Source organism: Lycorma delicatula, chromosome 11, assembly GCF_047948215.1.
Source record: "Lycorma delicatula isolate Av1 chromosome 11, ASM4794821v1, whole genome shotgun sequence".
Taxonomy (NCBI): domain Eukaryota; kingdom Metazoa; phylum Arthropoda; class Insecta; order Hemiptera; family Fulgoridae; genus Lycorma; species Lycorma delicatula.
The window spans coordinates 76,453,114-76,468,977 of NC_134465.1; the positions used below are offsets into that span (position 1 = coordinate 76,453,114).

Here is a 15,864-nt window from a genome sequence, read left to right on the forward strand (position 1 = left end):
ATCGGCTTACAAAACAATTATCTACAAGTTCAATTCCAGGTAAAGAACCGATGCAATTTTCCCATCATTAAAAGTAAACAACCAAAATTGAATTATCACTAATAAATAAATTGAATCGCTACACATAAATTAAATTACTACATTGAATCGCAACACGCAATTAGCCATCAAAGTTTTTTAAAAATGTTCACTTAAAACTGAAGAATCATCTGGCTAAAATCTAAATGATTCATTACTCTATCTAAACAATTTAAGCAAAAGTTTTAGTTACTAGATTAACTCCATAATAAGATGATCAGTAATACTAAAAGTAAGGGCCTATTATGACATGCTCTACTTTTAAAAACTGAAGTGTAATATGTGTATTACACTTCAATTTTTTGAGTTACTGACAAAGTGGCAACCTACTAGCAATTTAATAAATAAAAGAATCAATATTCCATTACACTATCATAGGGTGAAGGCATGTTGGACAGAGTTTACAGGTATGTTTCATGTGTGGTATCATCCTGGCAGCTTTTAATAAAGAGCAGGCATACATTTCTTAACAGGAGTTCAATGGGGTAGCCATCTTCTATCTCTATAGAATTAACTGTTCAAGGACCCTCGACCTAGTCAGGGTCAAAAAAATGTCCAGCTATAGCCGATAAACCTACTATCTAAAACCGGGCCTCCTACTCCAAATATACTGAAAACACAGATTTCTTTATAAAATTAATTTTGCTGAAATAATCAAATTCTTCATTTTTTATTATTTATGCTAATCATTTAATCTTGGAATAATTAATTGGACTAAATCTTCAATAATTTACTGCTTTTTATTTTTTGTCTCCTTATCAATTTTATTATTTGTATTTCTTTTACTACCAAATTACTTAATCCCTGTATTACACATCGAAAATATCTTTATACAAATTTCTGCAACATACTTGAAGAACTATTTCATTTTAAACTATTTCAATTATTTCTCCCTATTTGCTACTTGAATATTCTCCTAAGTTACATTCCAACATGATCTGTTTTTACCTTGCTAGTTTTCTCTAATTTTTAAGCTTCTAACTTTTCTATTTTGCAAGTTCTCCTCATCCTTTCTGGCATTGTTTAATCAACCTTCGCCTTCATGAAATTCCCCGGCCGGATAGCTTTCAGATTCCAAACTGTTCTAATTAAACATTTACTCTCCTCATTGTTAAATTCATTTTTAATTTAATCTAATCTTAGTGCCTACAATTTATGGCTACAACGTAAGAATTCTAACAGACATAAAAATAATATGCGGCTATTGAAACATGGAATGTAGTGAAAAATCAACTTTCACAAAATACACAGAAACTGTTGAAAACGACATAAATGATTTAACAATACGTTTTGCATGACAATTTCTCAGATGCAAAGATAATCAAAAGAGATTTCTTAATGGCTAATAAGTCCACATGCTAATAACTTGATGACCAAGAGCTTGTGTTTCCAGGTTAAAAAATAAAGGAGACAATGAGAAGCGATCACAAAATATTAAAAAGATATTTTCCATAAAAAAATGATTATAACAAATATAAAAATTTTAAATAGCAATTTTAACTTATTCTAAGAAATTACTGCTTATTTGGTGCTGATAATGAGAGTAGATCTATATCAACCCTCATCATTCCAGAAAATAAAATATACATTTATGTTGAGAATACCCGTGATAAATTTTTATACTATTTGCTCTAAAATTAACAGACTGCTGAGTACTGTTACACGTATTGGTGACTATGAGGAACATAGTAAAATAATGATGGTATCGGTTCAACCATCCACACGCACCGGTTAATCGATCAGCTACAAGTCTCGTACAGGATAGAACGACTGCATTGTACGAACTTCAGTTTTTGTTTATAAAATCTTTTAGTCTATAAAACATTGTGTTCGGTTATTCAAAAATGATGAGTTTTATAACACTTTCAATGTTACAAAGGACTATGAAAAGCGCTTGTTAGTTTTGGAGTCTCGCAATAGTATGATTAATTATTTTAACATTACTTTTATTTTGTGATGAGGCTTGTTTTTTTGCTTGGATGTATAAATTTCCAAACACCTCCATTAAGCAGCTACTAATTTTCAAACATTTCAAAAGATTCCAATTCACCCAGCAAAAAGTTGAAGTGTGGTGTGCGCCATACCAAGTTTTTTTTTACAACTTATTACTTCAGTGATGTATGCAGACATATCAATTAGTATCCATGTGAGGCTAATGAATATTATTGTATATTTTCATCACAGTTTAAGTTTCTCTACTCCGATGAAATAACTATATTGCTTTGTAGAGTTCTATTTAAAAAATCATCGGTTCCTCACACTCGCTAAACTTATTCCTGAGATTTCTTTCCATAGATCAGCTTGAAGAGAAATCTATATAATCCTACATTGTTACAGGATTTACAGAAAACTAGAACAGACAGTTTAAGAAAATCCTGGTCTTTTCTGCACAAACAACCATGTATTACTGAACTTGTGGGTAATATAAAATAAAAAGTAATTTCAGCATACTCTGTAACTGTAGACTAAAACTTATTCCCGATAAACAAAACGTATTAAATAGAAACTATGTTAAATTTTTAAACTGAAGGTCATTAGTGAACTAAATAAACCTGAGATGCAAGTCATCACAAACATCAACTTGATGGTAAAATTATATCAACTAAACATAATACACAGAATTAATAAGCAAGCCAATAGATTTAACATTTTATTTTAAACTTATAGTTTGTAGCAAATATAGTAATTACAAAATATCAATTGAATCTCATTAATTTCTTTTTTTGTACCTTCAGCACCATAAAAATTTAATTTCCAAAAGTGAAAAACTTTCACGGTCACCTCCCCACCCCTCCACTAACATTATTGCTCATCATCTTTTTCTTCTTTTTCACTTAAACCAGCTTATAGAGTTTAGTTTATAGATCACGTACAGCTTTATCACATACAGCAAATCTTTTTTGTGCTTTATCATCTTGGGTTTAGATTAGATTTGTTTGCTTATTTAAGTTTTTTAATTTAGATTTTTTTTTACCCGGTTGCTGGATATTTTTACAGTTAAGAATTTCTTGTATTCGATTTTTTCTTTATTCAATTATTTAAAAATATAGCTGTTTAAAGTTTTCTGCTTAGGTTTTTAATTTTCTAAGTTTTTTCTATAAGTAACTATATTTATTAGGTTTTGTTGTTTTTACTTGGTCTAGATTTCTAGCCTTTTCATTGTTTTATATAGCTTCTATAGGACTGATTTGTTTTTAGAATAAAGTTATTTTCTTAGTTTCTTGTATTATTATACTCATTTATTTATTTATTATTTTTTTTTATAGAACTTCCTTTCCTTATTTATCAGGAAATTCCTTTTTTTTCTTTCTTTTCAAACACCCTTGATAGAAAAACAGTTGAAATGTTTGCTTTTTTCTTTACTTAAAAAATTTGTATCTAGAAGTTGTTCTCTCTTTAATGAACTGAGCCAAAACAGCCAAATGTATTAGACAGAAAGTCTGAAAGTTGTTAATCTGAAGCAAAATCATAACTTATTTCAACTGAAAATTCCAAAGAAGTAATTTTAAGATATCATCGTAGTTGCTGTATTACTGATTAAGCATTGTTGAAGAGATATTGTAGTTTGAATGTTGTACTTTTAATGCTTTTATGTAATCATTTTTAACATATGCCGTCTTCTATATAGTTCCTATCGGCTATTTTTATCATTAATGAAACTAAACTTAACACTAAAAAAACTTATTTTGTAATTTTTTCTGACTTATTTTCTTATTCTCCACCCCTGCTCAGTCAATACACTGCAATTTATAAATGGTAAGTAATTTCCTGGAATTCTGTTTACAAGGCTGTTTTTAAGCAATTCTCAGGAACCGATTTCAGGGAATAAAAGATTTGAGGAACAAAAGACGTAGCATGACCTAGATAAAATTTAATGAAAAAGGAAAATGTTAAAATTTAATGAAAAGGTAAACTGATGAATTGTGCTGCAGTATCCATAAATTGCTTGCTGCCCCATATTTCCAGAGGTTTCTTTGTCAAACAACATATTACCACTAAATAAATTAATTTCTTGACAGCTGACTCACAGGATAAAATCCTAATGAATGACACCCTCCTGGTCAACAACACCTTAAAATCAATGAAACTTTGTTTTGCTTCTTTCAGCTGAGGTTATAATTACTTTCCATTGGTAGTAATGATTCTTTGATAACTGCGTTAATTCTTATTCAGTTTCCACATCTTAACTGCACACCTACACCTCATTATTAGACATTGGCAGTTTAAAAAACATCTGTTCTCATTTGGTCTATCCTTATTTCCCCTGACAATAACTCACACTTTATCTATACGACCATCAATTGAAAAAATGTACAACAGCCAAACAGATTTTTGATCATTTTCTGTTTTTATTCTTATTAATTTGAAATTATTACATCGAACATGAGATCGTATACATCTCAAATATTTCAGCCTGTAATCCTGCAACACTTCAAAATTTAAGTAAAAAGTTTGAAATATATGTTCTCCATTAATATTCACCATTTTCATCAAAAAGATCCCCACTTAATACAACTTCATTCGAATACTTAATTACAACCTATTTAAAATTAATAAAATAAATTAACAATAATACAATACAAGGTCATTTATTCGATCAACAGGACACTCAGATTATCTAGACCGATTCACAATTGTGATGTTTTAAATACCTACAGTACTTATTTTTAAAAACCTTAACAAACCCATTTGTTCCATAATTTTGATTAGACTTATTTTATTTTCAATTCTTTAGAGAACTTTATATTTTATAATAAACACAGTACAATGAATTTAATGTTTAATTTATTCATTTTTTAATATTGGAAAATTTGGATCTTTCAGATTTACTAATTAAAAGCTACAGATTAAAGACCTTCAGTCCAATAAATTTGTAAATGTGTTTATATAAAGCATTAGATGTTGTAGTTACAATAGTACAAAGAATTCACCCGTTTTTGGTTCAAAGAAATTCAAGTATTAAAGTTTATACTGTATAGTCACTTTACTGCTGTATGTATTTCCATTTGTATGTTCAACAGACTGTATGGTGCATGAATGAGCATAGCTTTACAGTGCAAAATTAACTTCCTAACTCACACTGATTACATGTTCCCTGGTTTTGAACTGTACATGGATTAGAAATGAAGAGAGCCGTATTGTTTTCCCAATAATTCATGTTTATTTTGACACTCCAGTCAGATGAGTCATGCTGTCCTGTGTGCTGTGTTTGAGGTTAAGTTTTGTCAAAATGAAAGAGGTTTTGAAAAATACCTTAGATAAATTTCAAGGATAGTCACAAGGCAGTTTTAAATGATAAGTTACACTGCATAACAAATCCAGTTATCATCAGAAGGCAGTTATGACAAATATCATTATCTTATTAATAAACTTTTCAAAACCATGATGAATTATATTATATTGATTCACAGCCGATATAATTTTAGAAAGATATGTATTTTCAACTTTCAGAAAGAAACAATACTAAAAGGAAAGAATAAGGGGAATAATAGAAATCTCATGTGTACAACAAGCATACATAATTATTATATTTTTAAAGATGATTATTAAAGAAAGGATTGAATGTTCTCATCATGATTAATTATTATCATTAACAAAGAATATAACTCGCCCCCAATCGTTACTCGCCCTACTGTGTTGTTCTAAAGACAGAAAGCAACAATTTCAGTCTGGGATGACAGCTGCAGTAACAAAATCGTATAAATAGAAAGTTGTAAAAAGGATGTTTAAATTGCTTTGGTAAATGCTCCGAAAAATCCTGTTGATTATCAAGTTACTCACCTGTATGAAAAATAATAACATATAAAACATACGGCAGCAAGATGTAATAAAATGTTTAAACAAAAAAAAAAATGAAGCTGCCTCAGTTAAATGTACATTATACCAAAGATGATCTAACCACTTGTATAATACTAGTAGATTTTACTTTGTATATTTCATATGACCTGAGGTTTTAATTATGGCTAACCGATAAAGATCTGAAGAATAGATCTGAAGGTTCTGAAGGATCTAAAGATCTGAAGGTTGTAGATCTGAAGAATATCTACAACCATTCATGAAACAATTCTAAAGTACGGAGTTCATAAAAACAATGAACAGAAATTAACATGACTAATTCATTAATAAGATAAACAAGTAAAAAAGATTTAAAAAATTAATATCAAGGTATTTAGCAAATTTAAGGACATTGAAGAATTGAGCCTATCATATCAATACAACATTCTTACAGGAGGAAATAAGAGAAGATAAATACAAACAATTATTGTTAAGCATGAATAAGAATATTTCAACATATTGTGTTGCAATGATATAGTGTACAACAAGTGCACTTTGATAGACTTCATCAGGAAATGCTTTGAGACATATTTTTAAAAAATGCTTCTGCAATATGCAAATGGAAGAGCTTTATCTTTACATATGAAAAATTCTGCTAAAACGGTAAAAAAAAAAACAAAATTGTGCAAGTTAATATAGAAATAATTATTATGAATATTTTGTAAATAAAGAAGTTTTTCTATTCATAGTCGATCGTGAAATGGAAACATATGACTTGTATGCATGGAGCGAGGGTAAATTTTCTTAACACACTAACAATTACATGTCAATGAGAATATTTTTATTGCACAGCTGTTTGCAATAGAAAGATAATATAAAATGCTTACAACATCTTTACTTTTTAACAGTCTGACTGAAAAATGTTTACAAGATTTGCTTTGATGAAGAATTTCATTGCAGAAAATATTAATAATTAATAATTAATCATGAGTAAACATACGTAGCAGTAAAGTTTTGTACAGATGTAATGTCTACTATCGACAAAATTCCAGATTCATTTAATCTTCCAATAAATCCAACAAAACTATAAATAAAACTACTGATTTCATTTTGAACTTTATCAACCCACTTTATCCCTAATATTCAACTGCAATAGTGTGCGCATTGCAATGCAAGAGACTAAACATGCGCATTAATTAATAAATCCTTAATATAAATAATATCCTTACCACAAGCATCCCAAAATGATATCCCTCTTAAGCAATACTGATTACATTTATTTTCATACTGAATAAAAGTTCTTTACATAACGGACCCTTTTCTATGGTTCTATAAACAATTTTATTATATAAATTTTACTTTTTTTATTACAGACATATACAAATATAATTTCAATATGCCATTATTATGATGCACATTACAATAATATAACTTCAGTTAGAAAAAATTATGCACTGAAGTGTTCTTACTACAGAGATCTATGCAATTCTTTCCCCCTACTGACTTGGGGGAAAATACATAACACAACACTTCCTTCCCCTCAGAAAGGAAAGAAAATATAATTGTTTCTCTGCTCTATCAGTCTCAATATTTTAATGGCTGCCTGGGGTACAAGACATGCTATTCATAATTGCTTTTACTGAAAGTAATGATGTTCATTATGCAATCAGTTTCTTTGGTAAGCAGAATTAATCCGTCACATGGAAGGATGAATATTCACTTAAGTTTGATACACAAATGAATGCATATTCAGCTTACTCATGAATGCAACTGGAAACCACATGACGTGGGGTTCTAGTTTGTTTTGAGAATAGTTATGCCACATTTAGAAGTGACCTAAGGGAGCCAACAGTACCATAATTCTCTAGAAAAAAAAAATTAGGAGTGGTGATAAGTAAGAAAGTAAAAATATGAAGTTAAAAAATGAATTTTTTAACTTTTTAAGAAAAAAGCAGAATTTGGTCTTTTTTTCTTTTTTTTTTTTTTTGAAGTGGTGAAAACAAGTTGCCCATGTTTAATCCAGTAAAATAGAAAGAGAACTAAATAGAAACTGAACAAGTCCAGGATATATCAAAAGAATTTGTGAGCAAAGTGCAAAAAAAATCTGTAGTAACATAACATTAAATACTACTAATACTGCATAACAATAAATTTTAAGTTTATACAGAGTTGTTAGTTTATTTATACAAATGTTTTTCAATTTATTTGAGGGTTATCAGTAATGGGTTTTAGACATACTTATTTTTAATGTTTTAAACATATATTAATAACAAATGATTTATTTTTTTATTTCTGCCCTAGATTCCTACTAAAATAAATCAAAATACTTCATATCTTCCATAGAAATGCCCCTTCTCAAACTCACCCCCAACTCTCTCTCATTCTATGTCCTTTATCTTTTCTGAATTTTTTAACACGTTTTGTTATTTTCATAATTAATGTACAAATATCCCTGTAATGGGAATTTCCAACTGACAACCATGTAAATAAACTAATTCAGTAAAATCTCTATTATCCAAATTACTAGACTCTAAATTAACCCATTAAGAACCTCATTTTTTTTTTATCAATTTACTCCCACAGAAGAGTTTTAGTTTTTGTAAGACATTTAATAGAAATTTATACTAACATAATTACTTTGTCAATTTACTTAAATATTGTTTGCAAGATAAATAACTATTTGGTATATTTTGAAACTACACTGAAATAATTTCCATAAACATTTGGTTTAGAAAGAAATAAAACTGAAATAATTCTTCTTCTTCCTAATTTAACAATCTTAAAAAATGTTTTAGCTGGTAACTGACATTTCAGATGAAAACAACACAATTTTACATTAAATTCAACATTTTCAAAACAAAAATAAATTTTATAATTTACAATTGATTTTATAATTAAATGCACGTATGTATTGATATTAAAATTCTAATCTGTGCGCTTACAGTGTTTTTGTAGATGTTTATGGAAAACAAAAAAGTTTGTTTCTTGTGTATTGTACTAATAAAAAAGTAACCTCTCAAATATCATGAAAAACTAGTTAAAAGTTATACCATTTTGACTCTCTAAGTGCTTCAAGGGGGTTTCTTGTCTTCTTGGCACTTCAATATTTTTATACTTATTACTATAGTTGATTGTTTGAACCATTCAACTGCAGAGTTCCATGTTACAACAGGAGCTTGAAGTCATTTCCAGTCATCAGGAAAATTCAAGTTGCAACATGCTCATTTATGCTTGTTGCATCATTTAGCTTTGCAGTTACAGACTGGTCAGTCTGACATTAGTCAGTGACCTGTTCACATCTTTAAAGAGTGTCTCAAATTTCAACCTGTGCTTGGAAGTGTTTATTAAATAAAGTTTTACTTAATATTATATTTGTAAAGTTTAAAATCAGTTAAATTTTTTACATTATTTTCAAGTAATTTCACATAAAACAATAGAAAAACAATGTTCCATAATAATTTATATGAATGAAGTGTCATAAAAGTGTATGGTACAGTGCCAAAGAACTAATTAAAATTTGTGAATTTAGTTATGAAAACCAACAACTTTTTTTTTACATGTTAATTCAGATGTCATCAATGCTTGTAAATATGAAAAAAAGCTTTTGTCAAAATTCATTCACCTGTATGGACAGTTCTGTTGTGACCCTTTCAGAACTCATAGATAGTTAAGAAAAATAACATTAGAACATGTGCTAGCATGGGAAAAACACCTGTGATGGTGTGGAAGGAACAACAAAACGAGAGGTGGCAAAGATAAGCCTGCAAACACTATCAGGCAGTCAGATACTAAATGTTGATAAAATTATTCATTTTGTAATCACAAGCTGAAAAAATCAAGTATTTTTTGATTAAATGAGATGATAGCTAAAATTTCAGAAACTCTAAAAATCATTTTGACTGCTGTTAAAGGGTTGTTGGTACTAGAAGTCACCACAACTATGTTCCTGGGTCAGAGGGCATTGTAAGATGTTACTTAACTTCAGACTTCAAGGACTATGAAGACCATCCTGTGTCACATATAGTACCACTTTCACTTAAGGAAAAATACTCTATTGCTTGTGTGTATTACGATCAGTGGTGGATAGAAGTGGTAGATATTAGCCTCGAAAATGAAGATGTCAGGTTTATTTTTTCCACCCGGCTGAACCATGTATACCAATTCAAAAGTTTCAACAAGACAAAGTGTGAGTACCTATATGTTAAGTCCTGAGAAATTCGACACCACTTGAACTAACTATAGTAACAGGTCATTCTCACACAATTTCAAGAGAATTATCAGAAGAGATATCACAACTGTTGGTTAACCACACTAAATAATAAACTTTCGTTGCTACAAAAACAGGCTATTTCATTGAATAATTAAAAGTTTTCCTATAATTTATTTTTTCTTTCATAGTTTACAAAAAAAAATAAATTCTTGAAAAAAGATGTAGGCTACTCATTGAAATCTAATATGGGTAAGTAAAGTGCAAACAAGAAACCCCTTTGGAGCACTTATTTAGCGAGTCAAAATGGTTCACTTTTAACGGGTTTTTCATGATTTTTGGGAGGTTATAATGTTTTAATACAAGAAACTTTTATATTTGTCATAAACATCTACAAAAACACTGTAAGATGTGCAAATTTGGAATTTTCACTACCAGCCCAGTTATTTGAAGCCAAAATTTGAATTTTTAAAAAAATTAGTTTTCAAAAATTTGTAAACATTATGCGTAAGTATTTCACCATTAATATTATTTCTGGTAAAGCTACTAACTTATACCTACAGGTAAAAAATAATTTATACTGTGTATGCAATCATCACTACCTTTTGAAAAAAAAATATAAAAGTGAAATTTCACAGTGTTTCATCTTCAACTTTATTGGTAATTTTCTCATAGAAAGAAGAGAGATAGATAGGTAAATAAACCACTGGACCAATTTACCTTGAGAAAATTTGATTAAACTTCCTTTTGTTTCATCCTTCCAGAACAAATAGTTTTTTAGTTATGATTTTTTCTGTAAACCCTTACAATTACAAAAATAGGTGTGCGCACCATAACAAAAATGGCCACAACAGGTAAACTGATTAAATAAAAAATTAAAAAAAAATACTTTTAAGGTCCTGAAACATGTAGAAAACAAGTGGGACAGATTCAATTTTTTTTTGAATTGGTTAACCAACTGGCTTGTGTTTTTTTGGGACACTTCAAATGGATTGATCCATGTGGTAATCATCACTAGAACATAACTTCTAAAAGGTAACAAAAGTTTTTAAACGTTAAATTAAAAAATCACACATGACTTTATAAGAAAGTAAATCATATGAAAATAAATTAAAATATTAACCAAACACAGGCTACTACGCAGAAACAACTATAGCAATACATTGTAAATGTAACAAACTAACTTTTTTAACTTGAATTAAAACTTGTATAAAAATAAAAAAAATTAATATAATTAAAAAAATATTATAATTAAAGTTTGTAACATTTCTTTTAATTTTTTTTATAATGATAAATGTGTATTACCGTTATTAAAGGTTAATAATTTTATGCTACTTGTAACAAAGATCCTTATTTTATAAGATAAAATACGTAATCTAATATTCTGGATCGTACGCTTAAAACTATCAATTTGGATAACAGAAGTTCTACTACATTATTATTAAATTATTTTATTGCATAAGAATTTAATATACATATATTATATACATAATAAGTTCATTACAAATTTTACAATACAAAAATGTTAAGATTTAGATGACTTAAAAGATAGTTGGACTTTAGAAGTTAAATTTATCAGTTGCAACAACTGTAACTGGTCAGTAATAAATATTAAGTTCAGAATATTCTTTTTTTAACTTTTTTGTAATTAATTTATTCAATTCTTACGTTAGAGTGTAAACTTCCATATTAAAATAAATATACAAATGAATATCCAACTTTGTAATTTTGTTTTTATCTTGTCAGTCTAGCTTTACTAAAACTCTCTAACGTACATCATTCTGCAAATAGATACACTGCCATTGTCTCTATAATCTGCTAGGAATTATAATTCATTGTTCAAATTCCTTTGATTTCTAAACTTTTCATTCAAATTTGATATAAAACTGATTGCAGTAAAAAAGTTTAATAAACGTGATATCAAAATGAAAATATTTCTGCTTCTAATGTTCGATGACGATCCATTTATATAAAATTATTTGATCAACTAATTAAAACTAAAGAGAATTTTAATAATAATAACAATGAAATGCATTTCATACCAAACCATCGCATGAATTATTGCTGTTTTAAATAAACAACATAAATAAATTTTAAATCAATGATTTAACTATAAATTTTTTAAGTATATTTATGTTTTGAATTCAATTCACTGTAATATTGATAAATTAGGATACCAATAATTATTCAAACACACAATTTCTTAACAGTATTTGGCCTAAATTATTATATTAAAAAAAACACACGTTCTGAATAAATTTCCAGTTTTCCAATAAATTTTAACTATTCTACCAAAATAAAAAAATTTTTTCCCAGAAATTTGGTAAATAACTTTTCTTAAATAAATTTTCCTAATAAATGCCATAAGAATTACTGTTCATGGCATTTATACCAGCAAGAAGTTAATAAGTTGTATTCACTTGATCCAGCAATCGGCTCAAAAATTATGCTAAGGGAATATTTTATTTTAATAAATAATTCCATATAGGATCATAGCAAGAGAAATTTGAAATATTCTCATTTAAATATCACTTAATTCTATTTTTTTTAAGATAAAAAGTAATGAAATACTAATTTATTAAATTAAATTAAATTTTATTAAATCCAGATTTTTTCCAAATTGAACCTCAAATCCTACGTTTATCACTACACAATTAAACCTACAACTCGCATAGCTATTGATTGTTTTGGTTTTGGTAGATATGTATCTGCAATTTTTTATGTAATTATTTTATAAGTTATCTTAAGAAGATCATAACTACATGTGTGTTTGAACATTGCACGTGTAAATGTTTTGTTTTCATTTTTTGGTTTAACAAGTAAAAATTATATACAAAAGTTGTATTTATAGAAATGCTGCTTTTTTATATTTTGGTTTTAATATTTCTTTAAAACAATATTAATATTATAAAACAATTAACAATTTAATATTATCTTTAAAACAATTGAAATACAATGGAAAAAATAAATTTAAAAAATCCTTCAGGGCAATAATACGTTTTTAACAAGTCTCTAAGAATAATTTTCTACACAAATTTCTAAACAGAATAAACAATGCTGTGCAATTATTTAAAAATTACAATTTAAAGAAATATACTAAAAAAACATGCCACCACAAAAATCAAAATCTGCCAGTTCTGAGTATATAATAATGCACTAAATAAATATTCACAATAAAATAACTAAACAATACTTGATTAATGTTACAATGACGGGGCATTATTAGTTGAAACAATATTTTAAATTATGACACACATTTTAATTAACAATTGTTAAAAAAAAGTTTAATCATTTCAAAAAATTTGATAGATAAAATGAATACTTAAAACTTTTCAATCACTTTATTATCAGAGGTTTAAACAGAAACAATGAAACACTGAAGGGGAAATATTTTTGGTTAACAAAAAGCAAAACTTCCTTTAGTTATAAATAATTCATGTTACCTAAATATAACAAACACATCATAATGATTCACAGCTGAAAAATATAAGCTTACAAATAAACCTGTTCTATAAAGGATAAGAATACACCAAATTCAAAAAATAAAAAAGTTTAATCTGTAATATACCAACAAAATATTTTTAAAAAGGAAAAACCACATTACAGGAAAATTAAAACGAATTTTAGGAACGATTCATAAATCAAAATAGACGTTTAAAGCAAAACTTATGCATGCCAAGTAATTAACATTTCGCTCGAGTATAAGTAACTAACCTATCAGACGACATATAACCCAATTTTGAAACTGCTAAAAATAATCGGAAAATATAATCTTTAACATTATTTAGCTGAGGTACATTAATTACGTTACCATCAATTATTGAATTTCAAATTAAAACTATTGACTAATAGCGGAATTACTATGAAAACATCATTTTACGGAACATTTTAACAGCCACATAAGAAAAAAGTTACCATATATGTAACAGCTTTTCAATACAACAGCCGGATTAAAGCTATTACGTTAAAACAATTAACATAAAATACATCGGGTTTAATATTAACATATCTGTTGATAACTTTTTAGAGTTAATCATTTAACTAAATAGAGAAGCAAATCGTTAATTTAATACCCTCTAAAATAACAATTAATTTTTCAAATTAGTACTTTTATTATTGTTATAAATACGTAATGTAATCGGCTAATATTAATCACGTCCTTATAATGATTACATCTAGAATTACCTAAGCAAGGACCCGACATATAGATACACCATAATTCAACATCATGAATTACAACTAAAACACCATACAATTACCTTGACATGAATAAAAAGTAGACAAATTACACTAGTTCACTATACACAATAATTACACTATAATTCATTTCTGATTTTGAATTAAACAAATAAAACAACCAACCTTTTAATGAATCAATCGCTAGCATAAACCAGCCCCCAACTTCCGTTCTTAATTCATCATTGCCAGATTGTGCAATACAAATTCCTTAGTTTTAAAATAATTATTAAAGTTTCTATGATCATAAGAATGATGTTTAAATTAATAAATAACTGGTTATGATTTCCATATAGAAGAATGTATAGAACTAAGGATGCAACAGACACATTTACGGTTCAGTAATAATAAAGGCCGACAAAAACATTCTTGGCAACATTGAATGGTCTTTATTCAATGCAACATAATACACCTTGCGCTACCTATGAACTCTAGATATAACTACATTAAGAATGAACAAACGTAAAGTTCGATCATCCAAGATATAACCGGCTAATTTGAAAAGAGACCGTACCTGCAAGATTTTATTTAAAATTTATTTTTAGAGCTCAGTGTTTGTTTAAGACGTTCCTTTCAAGTAAAATGTTAAATACTATGAACTGAAATAATAATGAAGTACTTTGAGCAATATACTTACAATCAACGAACATAAATAAAGTTGTTAGCACTTCTCATAATTAACTCATTGCTATTTTTATAAATACAAAAAAATACACATCTCATTATAAAAGAAAAACACAAATGCTATAACTTTCATTAATAATAAAACTAATTATGGTAGAAATTAAATATAAAACTACAAATTGTTATGGTCATTATTGATTTATTTACTGAATTACATTTTCAATATTTTAAAAATATTAATCCAGGTCCATATAATAGAAATCTGTCTGTGTATGATATATATATAATAGAAATCTGTCCACACAGCTTGTCATACTGCATGACGACTACAAATAATTAGTAACCATAAACATGAATAAATCAATCAATCACCTTGTATTTTATATCCCTAAATCTTTACATTCTACAAATTATTTTAGAGGATGTTTCAACTATTAATATTTCTTATGAATATACTGATTATCTATTGAACATGTTTAATATTTTTAATCAAATCTACAAATAAATTTTATAAATGAACCTAGTATTTGGATAATCATTTCCATATAAAAACTGGATATGGATATAGCAGCAGTAAATAAATAATGTTTAATTATAAGCTGGCTTTCAAACAAAAATTCTACAACCAGTAGAACTGGTTTAAACTGTTTTTCATATATAAAAGTAATGTAATGCTATTATTTCACATGACAAGCTCTAACATCAGCCTTTACTATTTTATGACAAAAAAACTTTGTATTAAGAAAAAATATAAATATAATAACTTTTTTCTGATTGCAAAAGTAGCCAGATCACACATCACTACATGAACAACACAAATAGTAATTTTTTGGTTGCTATTTATACTGCACTACTTATAGGAATTTAAAAGTATTACTAATAAAAAAATCAATGTGTTCTCAAATCAGTTTTTTTTAACTGACCATTAGTTTTTTTGTGGCAGT

General features: G+C 27.5%; 1 protein-coding gene across 1 annotated transcript in view; it reads right to left on the reverse strand.

Annotated features, from left to right (window-relative positions):
* POSH (SH3 domain containing ring finger posh) overlaps positions 1-14,674 on the reverse strand; it is an 82,544-nt gene extending 67,870 nt beyond the window's left edge. Inside the window, exon 1 of the mRNA XM_075378872.1 lies at positions 14,320-14,674. The gene's annotated coding sequence lies outside the window, so the exon portion shown is untranslated. The remainder of the gene's footprint in view (positions 1-14,319) is intronic.
* Positions 14,675-15,864: the final 1,190 nt, after the last annotated feature.